Source organism: Panthera tigris, chromosome F2 (genome assembly GCF_018350195.1).
Source record: "Panthera tigris isolate Pti1 chromosome F2, P.tigris_Pti1_mat1.1, whole genome shotgun sequence".
NCBI classification, from domain to species: domain Eukaryota; kingdom Metazoa; phylum Chordata; class Mammalia; order Carnivora; family Felidae; genus Panthera; species Panthera tigris.
Window position 1 is genome coordinate 8,136,632 of NC_056676.1, and position 15,784 is coordinate 8,152,415.

Here is a 15,784-nt window from a genome sequence, read left to right on the forward strand (position 1 = left end):
ATAATTACTGTTGTTGCTACATTATTATTCATGGCTATCAGTTTCTTATTAAAATTAATGGGGTCTAGGGGCGCCCGGGTGGCTCAGTCGGTTAAGCGTCCGACTTCAGCTCAGGTCACGATCTCGAGGTCCGTGAGTTTGAGCCCCACGTAGGGCTCTGGGCTGATGGCTCAGAGCCTGGAGCCTGCTTCTGATTCTGTGTCTCCCTCTTTCTCTGACCCTCCCCTTTTCATGCTCTGTCTCTCTCTGTCTCAAAAATAAATAAACTTAAAAAAAATTAAAAAAAAAATTAATGGGGTCTAGTCACTGATCACGTGCTATGATTAATATAATGTGTTATTACATCAACAGACAAAGACACTGAGAATCAAAGATGAACTCACTTGCCCAAAGCAATATAGCTATGAAGTATTGGGGCCAATATTTGAACAAGTCCACCTGATTTCAAAATTGAAAAGGAATTACATTATAATGCATCTTTAGTCTATGGCCCATATAGAGCCATTAGAATATTTTAAATGAAGAAGAAATATGAGTAGATTCTTGTCTTGGAACAGAGTTGCACCATTCAATACAGTAGATACTCGCCACATTGAAAATTAAATAATAACTTAATAATTAAAACCTCAGTTCCTTAGTTGTAGTAGCTGCATTTCAGATGTTCAGTAGCCTCATGTGACTAAAGGCGACTGTGCTGGACAGCACATCACAGAAAGTTCTCTCGGAGTCTTGTGAGACGGGGAAAGGAGGGATTACCTAAGGTAAGTGAGAAAGTGTTAGAGAAAAACATAAGTCTAAATGCCCCTTCCTACCCCCTCAACCAGCAGCATCAGATTACCCACAATCACTGAAGTGAGAAGACCATTGATTTGGAGGAAGGGATAGATTTGTAAAATGTGCTACAGAAATACAAGCAACTTCAGCCAAATGTGGAGTAGACAGGGGTAAAATAAATATAGGAAAACTCCAGATGGGCTGGTGAGTCTAGAAGGAGAAACGTGTCCAAGGGAAAGATAACAAGGTTGAGTTTGAGTTCGGGAGAAAGACTCAAGTATCATGACCTTGTTAGAAGCATCAGTCTAGAAATCAAGAGAAAATTCTGGAATAGAGATCCAGATTTAGGGTCATCGGAATTCAGAGGGTGGATTAGCTGGGAATGGATTGAATGGGTAGCTCTCAATTCTCTTCTCTATACAAATGATATTTCTACAGGTGTCTGTAAATGTTGAGAGGTGTGCCCAGATCTAGAAGCAATCCTCCACACGTAGGCTCCTTTTTTCCCCTATTCAGGGAGGCATCTCCAATGCAAATTTGGTCACATAGATGTGGCCATATTCTATCCTTAGAAATAGCGAATTAACCTACCTTGTCGTTCTGTTATGACAACAGTCGTTATTATACAACTCGTCAAACAGGATACCTGTGGTCCTGAAGTGTGTATCGTGAAAATAAGACAGTTGGAGGGGCTGACTTCCAACCCTCCAATCCTAGAGAGTGAGCTGCAGCACAGGAAGCGGTCGGAGGGGAGGAGCAGTGGTCAGAGAGGTAACAGGATTGTGTCCCACTGTCCAGACAAGAGCATCGCCAAGAGAAAGTGATGAACTCTGTCACAGTCCAGAGAGACCGGTAAGATGAGACCTTGGACTTAGCTCCTAGGCAATCATCGTTGAACGTTTTCGTGGTCATTTCAGTAGAGCAGCTGGTGACTATTGGGCCAATCAACTAAGAAGATCAAAGAGACTCAAGACAAAATAGCAAGTGCGGAAGTGGAGGTTACAAGGGTAGATTTCTGCTTTGCACTGATCCTTCCTTACAAAAGAGTCACTTTACTTTCCTGGCAGAGATTTTAGTGGAACAACGCTTCTAATTTTTATCCTTTCTCTCCCAGGGCCCTGGCATAAATATGGCATGAAGGGGAGAGCATACTATAAATGAAAGCATTCCACCTGTTGACATCGAGCCGCTCATCCTAGACAATGATTGAGTTCATCTTAATCCTCCCTTCCCTTAGGATGAGTTCTAGGATTCGTCTTATCCTTCCCAGTCTTGCTTGGTCTGCCCCACATATTCTAAAAACACCGAATCCTGAGTCCTTAAAGTAAATATAGCTTAGACTTCAAAGCTGGGACCTTCTGTACAAAAATCCCATTTGTCTCTTCCTTACAACGGACCTGGCCTAAATGAATCCTCACGGCCATCTTGTGAAGTAGGTGGGAAAGTATTACTGTGTTCATTTTTGCAGATGAACACTGAGGTTCTGTTGCTTACCTAACAAATCTCATAAATCCCCCCTAATAACTCACAAAGCAACAATCCTATTTCATTTTATGAATGTGCTCATTCCACGTTTTTCCATGAAGGATTCCAGGTAGGGGTGCCTGAAATATAATAAAAGGAGAACGCCAAGGCAAGATGATAAAAGAACACAGATACTCAGTTGTTAAATCTCTGCAAAACTGGCAGAGCTGAGCTTTAAATTTAGCTCCGAGATTTTTGGCAACCGAACAAAAGCCAGACACTGTCAATTACGCAGCTCCTATTTTCATAAAGGAGGAAGCGTGCCAGTTTCCCGGAGGAACCAAAATGCCTCCCTGCCTAAGTTCTAGAAGAAACTTCAGGTCCACATCCTCACAGAGAGGGCATTTCTGTAAACACAGGTAGTGAAATATTCATATGGAGACTTCTAATGATTTCCTTCAGTACAACTTCATTTAAACCACTGAGTTCAAAACGGGCTTTTCAACCCAAGCACACATATTAATTTCCTGACCGCCGAGGGAGAGTTACCACAAGGATACAAAACCTTACATCGTGGGCTGGATTTCAATTTTCATAGTTGTGGCTAAATGCTGCGCACTAACTGGCATGCATTCGTGGAACGTGTTCTCTCCTCATTAGAGCTAAAACTCAGGTAGCCTCCCTCAGTGTCCACACTCTTGTATACACACTGCACGCATACGCACACGCTCTGCCATTTAATAAGAAAAGTGCTTTTTCGAAGAAGAAATGGAAGCATGCTCAGGTTTTTAGGAAATGCTAATTGGCTTCAGTGACATGTCATCTATTATTCTAAGATGTTCCTGGAATGACTATACATTGAAGGGACTAGAATACAGGCAATTTTTTTTTTTTTTTTGGCATTTAAGTTCTAATTAGAGCGGATGCTGAGTAAACCGTGTCCCCTGACTCTCAGGCACTAATGATCACTAACATTTTTAATTAATCACAACTCCCTCCCGGATGCTAATAAGGCTATCCCAAAATGGCCCCTTCCCTCTCATGAGGTGCCGGATGAGCCGGGTATCTAATGCTGTATTCGTATATCTCATTAGGTAATCTATGCATGGATATCCAGTCACTGCATTACCATGGAGCTCCCAGGCCATACTTGTTCTTCTCAAGCTGAAGATGTGTATGCAAAACACCAGCCTGTTAAAATGCATTTCATGAACACCTGCTGGCCTCAGAGTTCTGAGCAGGGCACTGGTCCAGAATACGAAAGAAAGGAGCCTTTCTCTCTGTCTCCAAGCAGTTTAAAATCTGGTTGGGGAAGCTAAACATACACCCCAGTGTGGGGAGACTAAACATAACACAAGTTATGCAACTAAAAATAATAACCCGAGAACCTAGAAACACATATGTAAAATAATATAGTACTTAATCAATGAGACTGAGCAGCACACAGAGAATCAAAACAGCAGGAAAGGAAGGCAAACACTGATAGGTGAAGACTAAACTAGGGACCTTCGTCCCCACGGGTTGGTACAAAGGTAATGTAAAACGGCACCCAGAAGCGGAGAGCAATTCTAAATGGGATACTAGCCATGCCCTAGGGATGTGGGCAAGTGAGCCCAATGATGGTATGTGCGGAGAAATTCCAAGCCTGAAAATACAGATTGTCTTGTATCACATCAGTGATGCATACATTTTAATGAGCTCTGACTTGACTTAGAGTGATTTAAAAAAAAAAAAAAAGGCAGATTCCAGGATCAGTTTTGGATATTCCGATTCTGTGGTTGTGGGGCCTGGGAAACTGTATTTTCACAAGTCGCTCCAGGACAGAGTGAGTTCAGACTGCAGTGGAAGGCCCACTGCCAAAGATGTTTACCCAAAACCAGCCCATGTGTGGACATAGGGGGTGTCAGTAACAGGGCTCCCAGTGTTCCTGACCACCACTAATGAGCCTTACAAAGGAAAGGGTAGGAATTCTAGAATGATCCCGCCAAATGTCAAAGTGCCACTCAGAGCAGGAAACTGATAGCATTTTAACTGATGAAATTTCACGCTAGAAATTGTAAACACATGGGCAAACATACATAGCAAAGTATTGTTCTATGATTCATTTACTAACCAGTAGACTTGGTTGGATGATTATATGCTGGGTTTTGTAAACAATCATTTAATTAAATTCTTTGAACTTAGAAAGGAGTATAATATAAATTCAAAGGGTTACAATGAAGTGGAATTGTTTGAGTTACGTTTGCTACCTGGTAATTTTCATTGAATGCATTTTGGGTTTCCAAAAAAATAATTTTGTGTTCTCCGTTATTTAACAAGCCTCAATTAGATGTATTTGTTCTCTCAAATTAAATACTGTAATAATATTCTGTGAAACCTCACAGATGTTGTTATTAGTTATATATTTAAAAAAAAAACCTTTGCACATATGAGATCTTCTTACCCAAGGCATTTTGCAAATGAATCATTATTAGCCCCGTTCAAAAGAAACTTGAAAAACATGAGGAATTTACTCAAATTCTCAGAGCAAATGAATAAGAGTGGGAATTGACTATGGAGTCATCCATTTAGATGGCGGTAGACATTCATCACACATTTTCAAGGCATGGCATTCTGTATTGTTTGGGAACAAATCAGGTATATGGTTAGAAACCCAAACTCTGGACAGTAATCTGATGACTCTTTTTAAGGTACCTCTTTTGCCCCAGAATGATTACTGTTTATTATATTTCCATAATTTCAACCTACGATTGTTTCCTAAGCTAAGAAATAGAATAACCTTTGGGCGCCTGGGTGGCTCAGGCGGTTAAGTGGCCAACTCTTGGTTTCGGCTCAGGTCATGATCTCACAGTTTTTGTGGGTTCAAGCCCCACACCAGGCTCTGAGCTAATGACGCCGAGCCTACTTGGGATTCTCTGTCCCCCTCTCACTCTCTGCCCCTCCCCCACTCACATTGTCTCTGTCTCTCAAAATAAATCAATAAACTTAAAAAAAAAAAAAAGTAGGAGCACCTTGGTGGCTCAGTCGGTTAAGCGTCAGACTTTGGCTCAGCTCATGATCTCACGGTTCGTGGGTTCGGGCCCTGCTTCGGGCTCTGTACTGATGGCTCGGAGCCTGGAGCCTGCTTTGGATTCTGTGTCTCCCTCTCTCGCTACCCCTCCCCTGCTTGTGCTCTGTCTCTTTCTCTCTCCCTCAAAAGTAAATAAACATTAAACAAAATTTTTTTAAGATAGAATAGCCTTCAAATGACTTTGCAACCAGTGTCTCGGAAGCTAAAACACAAAACAAAAACAAAACACAACAAAACAAAATGAAGCAAAACACCCGAGAATTCTACATATAAACAGAAGTACAAATCCAGGAAGACCCAAGGTAATGTTGAGAGAGCGGATGGTATGGTACGTTGAGTTGGGCTGGAGGTAGGGTTTCTGCTACAAGCAGCAAGGGGAAGTGTGACTGAAACATTGATTGAGAGCATGGTCAGTGGAGGCCAAATGGAAACACCTGGAAGCAAAACAGCACACTTCAAAAATGGGTCAAAGACGAAGCCTCACGGGAGATTTTAAAGAATGCATTAACTGAATTTCTGAGCAAGGGGCAGCCTTTCAGAGCACGTTAGAAATCCCTAAGAGGAGGAGAGCCCCAGCATGAAGCAGGGGTGTGGCGAGGCTCTCAGAGAAACAGCCTGGGTGCATTTGGAGTGCATCACCTGAGCAATGGGGAAATGAAACAACCAGCTGGCATCCAAGAAGTGGAAAATCTAGAAAATATAAACAAGTGTGATGGGGCTTCTGAGTGACTGTGGGGCCTGGAGCTTTATTTACCAAGTCACGGTAAATAAAAAGACTTGAAGATGTCTTTGGTGCAAAAAGGTGATTTTATTAAAACCTGGGGATAGGACTCCCGGGCAGGAAGAGCTGCTCCAGAAGAGTGACTGCTTATATACTATGGAGCTGGGGGAGTAAAGCAAAAGGGAGGCCTCTAGAAGGACTTTGATATGCTAAAGAGGACTCAGAAGATACCTGAGGCCTTACTATTGTGGAGTTAAGGTTGTTTTCCCCTCTAGTAAGGCATTAACGTTAGGACAGTAGGGCTCCTGGAGGAATGTTCTACTCTGTATGTGCCTCCCAGATTTGTCAATGGGCTGCAGGTTATAAGGGAACTTAATTTTACTTGCCATTTCCTTCTTGCCTTTGTTCCCCACATCACGATGGAGGACAAGGTGATGTTGGGTCTCCAGGAAACTGAGTCTCTAGGTTGCTGAAGGTCAGGCTATCAATAAGATTGCTTTTTCTTGTAATTTACCAAGACATATGTAAACTGATGGAGACTCAGGTCCTTCAGGGCTGTGGTCTCTATCATTTAACCATGGTTTTTCCCTTTCCTTTGTCCTTGGGCAGCTGGGAGTGCCTGAGGAATGTCACACACATCCCAACTGGGGGTTGGGAGGGTATCATTAGCTTTTGCCCTCAGCTTGTCTTATGCTCCCTCATCAAATGTACTTAGGGGAACGCACAAGGTGGAAAACACTCTAGGAAGGAGTGTGAGTGTTGACGACTGCAGGGTGGGGTGGGAGATAAAATATTGAGAGAAATTAGACATAGTGGAATTGAATATGCAATTCTAGAAATGTGGCTGCAAAGGGAATGGAAGCACATTGATTGACAAGGCAGAAAAGTCCAGTGAAGAGGACTTTTTTTGTTGTTTTTTTGTTTTTTGTTTTTAAATTAAAAGTGTTTTTAAAAGCACACAAACCGGAGAGACTGGGCAAGCTTGTTGGCAGAAGGAAAAACATCTGGAAAGAAAGAAATCGTGAGAGACGGGATGCAATTAAAACCATGAGAAAAAAAAAAAAACCCAGCATCTGTGGAAAGGAATCCATGAACCTTAAAAGCAAGGATACATCTTCCAAGGGGGTGGAAGGAAGAGGACATGGGGGCAGGGGGGTGAGATCACTTCCAGGAGCAAGGATGGAAAACGAAGGAAGGTCTCAAAGGAAGGTCTCGAAAGTCTCCGTGGACCTGTGTCCTCACTGCCTGGGGACTGGGGCTCAAGGAGAGGAAAGTTCAGAACAACTGGTCTTCAAAGTGGGATCCCAGGAGCCCCAGCCCAGGGGAGCACGGGGCACCGAGTGGGTACATCTTGCTGTATCCTCTTCACCCACCACCACCCCCCCCCCACCCAGCCCTTCTTTCCTCCACTTTCTCAAAAACAAGCGAATTTCTCATCCATCCCATGCACTGCCTGGGTGTAAAACTCTCAGGTGCACGACACAAAGAAAAAACTCAATAGCTCCTTTCATTAAGTAACCAGATACTCGTTCCTATCTGCCTAATTAGCATGCCTTTCCAATAAAATGTGTGCTTTAATACCTGCTTTTCAAACTGCCATATATGTGTGATGTTTGGAGCAACTCTGCACTTGTAATGATTTTCATGATAGCCCAATCAAAAAGAAATGTTTTAACACATAAATCTTGTAGTCACGGTAAATAAAAATAAATTAAATACTGCCTGAGTTTCATTGTAGAGAAATCTGACAGAGCGATGACATGAAGCATAAAAGTACACTGAGATAAAATGTGGGGGAAGCAGAACAGAATATGAGCTCAAGAAATAAAAGGAATAATGAAAAATTTGTTAAAAAAAAAAAACCTTTGTGTATTTTTTAAATGGATAAAGCCAGGTGTCAAATTACCACGGTATTTCTATTACACTGGATTCATTTAAAGGGAAAATGCAACACTTTTATTTTCAAGTGTCAATCTTGGGGCACCTGGGTGGCTCAGTCGGTTAAGCGGCTGACTTCAGCTCAGGTCATGAGCTCGCGGTCCGTGAGTTCGAGCCCCGCGTCGGGCTCTGTGCCGACAGCTCAGAGCCTGGAGCCTGTTTCAGATTCTGTGTCTCCCTCTCTCTGACCCTCCCCCGTTCATGCTCTGTCTCTCTCTGTCTCAAAAATGAATAAATGTTAAAAAAAATAATAAAAATAAAAAAAAATAAATAAAGTGTCAATCTTAAAATAAACCAGGAAGTACATACTTGTGAACTATTTAAATCTTTGCTGAAAACGTTGGTATGTCCATTTTTAAATGTCTGAGGAGGTATGTAGATTTTCAAAATGCTTTTAGGATGTACTCCAGTTTAGAAGACCATCGCGGTTTTCTGGGGGAAATGAAAAGACATGAAATGATGAGCCTGATAAGCAGAAATGTATCCCAGCTGAAGTTAACACGAATACATTGTCGATCGGGTTGGCAGAGTTCCAGCATATTCTTTGGCAGTGATCCGCGGCCCAGAAGCAGAAATGAGAAATGAAAACAGCAATGACAGAAAATTGGATATGGCAGGATGCTTAATAAGGCCTCGAGGATTAACAAAGAGAGTTAAAATAGCTGACCACGGTATATCGAAATCGGACACAGAAGTAAATGAGACCGGAAGCAGGTTACTGAATAGTGTAGGTGATTGTGTGCCATTAGCTAAAGTCTGCATCGGGGTGGTAGAAAGGGAACGAGTGAGGCACACACCAATTCCAAGCTTTTGCAAGCAGAGGAGTAGAGGGTAACAATCAGCCATTGCTTAGTGGTTGCAAGACAAGGAGGTGAAGGAACCATAAGGCCAAAGGCAGTAACAGAGGGTCACCTGGGATGACCTTTATTGGGGTATGTTGAAATATATTAAAATAACTCGGATACTGAAATGTGCTAAAATAGCTAGAGATGCTGTCAGGATACAAGGTAAAGAGAAGGGACATAAACAGATGTTAACAGGTGGGCCGGTATGGAACGGGATGTCATAGCAGCAGAGTCAGGGAAAGGATGCTGTAATTGGACGGCACGGACTCTCAGATCCAAAGAAAGAGTTTCATGTTCCAGAAGTGACACGGGGGCTTGCTTAGAAGATGCAAAATCTCACACTCTACGTCAGTTGTGCAGAAATGGAACTTTATTTTCTACATCTTAACTTGCTCAGGAGCATGGATTTCCATTGAGGGAACCAGAAAAAAAGAAACAACAAATCTTCACCCCACTCCTGCATGGCAACTCAGGTCCTCCTGTTTTACCGCTTGGCCTACTTGGGATAAATATTAGGTCAAATTCAAGATTCTTCCAGGAGGTGATGGAAGTTCCCAGCGTTAATGCCTAGTACCGTCCGGGCGTCCAAAAAGAGACATCCGTTTGGGTGGTTCATTACAGTATCTCCTTCTGTTTCGTCATGATGAATTTGCTGTTAATTGATCCACAACAGAAGCCTGAGTGATTCTCCCTGCCTGCAGCTTTGGAGGTTCAGGTACACCCCCATCCAGAGGCCAAAGAACTGATGACACAAATAGGTCTAGCCACCACACGTGTGCTCCACTGTGGCTGACTTGGGACATGACCCTTCCCTTAGTTTTAGGCAGAAGGCAAAACACTAAACCCCTTTGGATGTCCTGGGGTCTTTCTTCATATATGCTGCCTTATCACATGCTGCATCTCCCTCCTTGTGGTCTAAAATCTATGATCAGTCCAACAGGTTTTGGCTTAGGATCGTCTGAGGCACGGCTCCTTGGGAATCCAAATTAAACCACTTCTCTCTCACATACCATCTCGAAACTGAAAATCAGATTTCCTGAACCCTGTCTGGGAATCCCGAGCCAAGAATCTCTTAGTGTAAAGCCCAACTTTTCCCCCGAGAACAGTGCATGCACGTAGAAAGCTTTTGCTTCCCCAATGGAAGACAGCAGAAAAATTGTCCCAGAATGCCAAAGAAACAGGAGCCGTTTCCTGTCTCTCAATGCTGTCTTGCTACTTTTGAGGAGGGGGCCTCCAAGGGAGACGGTGACAGGGATCCCAGTGTCTTGAGTGCGGACTAAGCTGCCATCCAGGCAATGAGTGCTGGGGAAGGAGACAAGGAGATAAGGGGATCCCAATGAACAGACCAAATCTGTTCTTCTAGGCTGAGGGTCCTGTAACCAAATGGACGTCCAAAGGGGACTCAAATCTAACAGGTACAGAATGGAACTCAATTCACTTTCAAAACTGTGTCTTCAACACCAAAGGCATGACCTGCGAAAGAAAGAATTGATGAGGTGAACTTCATTAAAATTAAAAACTTCTGTTCTGTGAAAGGCAGTGTCAAGAAATGAGAAAACAAGCCACAGACTGGGAGAAAATGTTTCCAGAAGACGCACCTAATCGTGGACTGTTACCTAAAACGTACAACGAACTCTCAAAACTCAATAATAAGAAAACAAACAGCCTGATTTAAAAATGGGCAAAAGATGTTAACAGACACCTCGCCAAGGAAGAGGGCCCGGATCTAGATCCCTGATAGCACCAAATGCTGGCGCGATAGGAATTGTCATTCGTGGCTGATGGGACTGCAAAACGGGGCAGCCGTTTCTAAAGACGCTTTGGCAATTTCCTACGCTGCTAAGCCCCTTGCCATACCAGCCAAGCAATCACACTCCTTGATATTTACCCAAATGAGTTGAAACCTTATGTTCGCACAGAAACCTGTACGCGAATGTTTACGGCAGCTTTATTCAAAATCGTCAAGGAATTGGGAGCAACCGAGATGTCTTTTAGTAGGTGAGGTGGTGGAATATTATTCAGTTCTAAAGAGAAATTAGCTATCGAACCATGAAAAGGTATGGAAGAACTTTAAATGTGTATGAATAAGTGGAAAAAGCCAAAAAGCTAGGCTGAGAAGGCTGCAGATGGTATGATTCCAACTATATGACGTTCCGGAAAAGGCAAAACTATGGAGACAGTGAAAAGATCAGTGGTTGGGGGGCGAGGGGGGGGCGTAGAGAAGTGAATGGGAGGGGCACAGAGGAGTTTCACAGACGCAATGAAACTGCTGTGTCTGATACTGCAATGAGAGCTACAAGTCTTCATACATTTGTCCAAACTCAGAATATGCAACACCAAGAGTGAACCCTAATGTAACCTACAGGCTTCCGGTGACGAATGGTCAGTGCGAATCGTCACAAGTGTACCACTGTGGTGTAGGCCATCGATGGGGGGGGGGGGGGAGGTCGTGCATTGGTGGGGACAGGGGGTGTAATGGGAAATCTCTGAAACTTTCCATTTTCCTGTGACACTAAAACCGCTCTGAAAAAATACAGTCTTAATTTAAAAAAAAAAAAAAAGATCTGCCTACTTCCTACTTCCGTTATTACCTACCTGGGTGAATGCACCATTTGTCTAATCAGTTTCCCAAGCCTAACATATAGGCAATATACTTGATTCCTCTCTCTTGACAGCAAATTAATCACCAAAGGCACCGGCTCATTCTCAGTCTCTGGTATCTTCACCTTCTCTCCATCCTTCCGCCTTTATTCTCGTTGGTACTTGTTCACTTCCGTGAATTACTGAACCAGTTTCTTGAGTGTTGTGGTTCCACGTTCATCCACTCTCCATAGTCTTTCCAGAACACGAACCCAGTCATGTCACAGCCCTTTAATGCTTCCCTGTTATTCTCTAGGTAGAGCCCAAGCAGCGTGGTTTACACCCTCCATCGTCGTCCCCACACGCTGGGGCCTCAGGACCGTCTCCTGCAATCTCTGCTCTGGCCACACTGAATGAATCTCTTTCAGGTCCTTAACACCCTCTTTTCCAGGTTTTCCCACAAGCATTCCCTGTGTCCGGTACATTCTCCCAGGACTCCCCTTGTCACCTGTCTACCCTTTTTAATCTTTGGGGTATCAGTCCATCACGTTTCTCTCCAAGAAGCCTTCCCTGGATCGTCCAGTTCCTGTTAGGAAATGGAGACACTACTCTTCGTGCAGAAGCTTAAAATAATGTTGTGGGCCTTACTTCTGCCTGCAGAGGTAATGAACGCTTGCCCTTATCATCACCTGCCCCCTGTGTCTTCCCCACCAGCTCCCAAGCCCTGGGTGGGGGGCAAGAATTGACATCAAGACTTAACACATTGCCTTGCAGCTGTCAGCACAGAGCCCGACGCGGGGCTCGAACTCACAAGCCGCGAGATGATGACCTGAGCCAAAGTCGGACGCTCAACCGACTGAGCCACCCAGGCGCCCTTCTCCTGGTTTAATTTTTAAACATAACACTCCATGGTTTTTTACTTTGCAAAAGTATCTCCATGTCTCTACTATAAACGTAATAAGTTTACATTAACGTTACATTAATCAAGTTACATTAAAACAGATAATAAGTACTTAACACCTTCTTTGTGGGAAAGCCAATCAATACTTTTTTAGAGGGTGGCACTGTTACTGTTAACGTATATCTTTTAAAAAATGAATAGATTTGATGTTTTGTTTTTTTTTTTTTGTGCAGTTTTAAGTTGATAGAAAAATGAAGCGGAAAATACAGGGAGTTTCCACAAACACCCCCCACCCCAAGTTTCCCTTGCTGTTAACATCTTGTCCTGCTATGGACATTTGTCACAACTCCCATTGCTCCAAAAATCCTGTGCCCCACCTATTCACCCCTGCGCCCTGCCCCTGGGCAACCACTGATCTTTTCACTGTGGCCACAGTCTTGCCTTTTCCATACGTCAGATGGTGGGAATGATACGGCATGCAGCATTTTCAGATTGGCTTCTTTCACTTGAGAGCGTATTTAAGGTTCCTCCGCATTTTGTTTTCAATGCTTCCTGGCTCATTTCTTTTTAGCCCTAAATAATAGTCCATTGTCTAGACGCACCACAGTCTACCCATTCACCTACTGAAGGACATCTTGATTGCTTCTGAGTTTGGGCAATTATGAACAAACCTCCGATAAACACTGGTGTGCAGGCTTTCGTGTGGACATAGGTTTTCAGTCTATTTGGGTAAACACCTAGGAGCGTGATCGCTGGATCATTTGGTAAGACTACGTTTCGCTTTGCAGTAAGCTGCCAAACCGCGGTCCACACCAGCCGCACTATTTTGCATTCCCTCGGCAACGAAGGAGAGTTCCCGCCGTTCCACATCTTTGCCAGCCTTGGGTGTTGTCAGCCTTCTGGATTTTGGCCACTCTCAGAGGCGTGTCACAGCAGCTCGTGGTTTCACATGACCTTTTAAATGTTATTTATGTACGTGTCACGAACCATGGGATGGGATCCTATTTCTGAGCCGTGAACTCAGGTTTGTAACTTCGGCTCTAGCTCCCAGAGGCGGGACTGTTGTAGAAGAACGGAAGACGAAAGGAGAGGGCCAAGGATTCTGAGCTGGCAGCGCTGGGATTAGGCAGAGCTGTGGGGTCACCTGTCTCGGAGAAGTAAGGTGGGACGGGGCAGTCTGATGGTCACCTGAAATGCCTCTTCTCTGCGTTCAGGCCAGCTTGGCACAGATCTGCCCAGCCAGCCGGGTTTGTGTACAGTTGCACAACAGGCCGTTTCCCTCTCTCCTCTGTGCAGCTTCTCACAAGCTCTGACCTGTTTTCTCAGCTTGACTGCTCTAAGGTGAGATGGCATCCAACCCAGCCCAGGACAGCAGTTTGTTTTTCGTACCCGGGTGCCTCCTTCCGCCCAGCGTCTGGGGCCACAGCAGCCGCCCCCCCCCCACCCCCGCCCTGTGCCATCGGACCGGAGAGAAAGCACAGGGAACACAGCAGTCAGTTCTGTAACCAACGAGAGAAGAAATATGTTTCGCAGCTTTAACGAATAAATGGTAAACATCCTGGCTGTCGGTTTCACCACATAGAGAGGCAGTCGTCCATAGGTTCTATGGGTGCAGATATATTCTTGAGTTCTCTTATTCTGTGAAAGTGTCTCCGCTTGGCCCAGATCGTCTCGTTGGCAATGAGTGCCCGTGTGCCCGGAAACCTGGAAAGATGCGACAAGGCTTCACAGAGTGGAGAAGAGCCTTCAGGCTGATGGTGGGGGGGGAGGGTGTCAAGTCCTCCCCTTGGCTCAAAGGACTCCAAAGATTTTCCTCTCCTCTCCTCCTGACCACCCTTTCAGCTCCGTCTGGCGATCCCTCTGAACCCATTTTCTTAATGCTAAATAAATCACTTATTTGCTTATGCCAATCCTTGTGTGGGCATGCCAAGACTTCTTTCCTCAGCATCCAGTTCTGTAGCAAATCTTCTCTTCACCTCCCATCCTCTCTCCTCCCAGGGTGGGGGGCAGGGGGTCTCTTTGTTCATCACCTTCTTTCCACACGTCCCTCCATTGGTTGATTGATTCTCTTATTTAACAAGTTACCTGAAATTCATAGTACATTTCTCAGCATCCCTTGCTGATCTTTTCTTTTTTAATGTTTATTTAGGGGAGACAGAAAGAGTGCAAGCAGGGGAGGGGCAGAGACAGAGGGGGAGACACAGAATCCAAAGCAGGCCACGGGCTCCGAGCCATCAGTACAGAGCCGGACGCGGGACTCGAACCCACGAAGCTCCGGATCCCGACCTGGGCTGAAGTCGGACGCTTAACCTACTAAGCCACCCAGGCTTTGGCCCGTAAGATATAATTAGAGATGGTGCATGTCCTTAACGGGAAGGGGAATACTCTTCCTTTCCTCTTCTTCCTTTCTGGGACTGCTGCGCATTCTAGATAGCTGAGGTAGAGCAGCCCTCTTGAACTATAACAAGGAAAGGGGACAGGAAATCACAGTAGAAGCTGCTTTGGGGTCTGATGCTCTGGGAGCCGCCCTGCTGGCCAGCGACCGCCCCTGTTCACTTGAGCAAGAAATAGATCCTTGAGCCACTATTTTTGTTTTTATGTTGCTGCTTGCAGCTCACTCTATTTTGATTAAACCTTTATTAGGTTAAAGAAATTCCCTTTTTATTCTTCGTTTGCTCAGAGTTGTGTTTCAAATATGACTGAGTAATGATAGAGGGCACAGTGCTTTTTCCGCGATGATCGGGATGACCATAATTCCGTCTGCTTTAGGAGGTTCTTGCCACCTCACCTGCATTTATTTTTCTCTGGTTTGTTTCTAACCAGGACAGGAAGATTGACGGTTCTAAAACATAGATTAGGGGCGCCTGGGTGGCTCAGTCGGTTGGGCGTCCGACTTCGGCTCAGGTCATGATCTCACGGTTCGTGGGTTCGAGCCCCGCATCGGGCTCTGTGCTGACAGCTCAGAGCCTGGAGCCTGCTTCAGACTCTGTGTCTCCCTCTCTCTCTGACCCTCCCCCGTTCATGCTCTGTCTCTCTCTGTCTCAAAAATAAATAAACATTAAAATTTTTTTTTTAAAAAATAAAACATAGATTAGAATGATATGTTTTCTGCTTAATTAGAAATACTTTGAAAGCTGGATGAGAATGAACTAATTAAGGGACCCAAACCCTAAGGACTCTCAACTCGGAGTTTCTTTAAACTGATTGGCCCATGTAATTATAAACTTTAAAGAAATTTAAAAAATAAATAGAAACTAAATTAAAGCCAGGAGTGAACAGATGAAATCTTGGCCCTTCATATTGTGTCACTGAAGTATTTCATTCATCTGACATATTTCCAATTTTTCAAACAATTCCTAGAAATATATCGCTTGTAAATACAATAACAGAATGCCTGGGTGGCTCAGCCATTTGGGCATCTGACTCTTGATTTCAGCTCTGGTCATGATCTCCTGGTTATGAGATCAACCAGCATGGAGCCTGCTTGGGAT

The 15,784-nt window shown here is 44.3% G+C and overlaps 1 protein-coding gene across 1 annotated transcript in view; it reads left to right on the forward strand.

Moving 5' to 3' along the window:
* XKR4 (XK related 4) overlaps nucleotides 1-15,784 on the forward strand; it is a 413,265-nt gene that overhangs the window by 363,509 nt on the left and 33,972 nt on the right. The window lies entirely within an intron of this gene.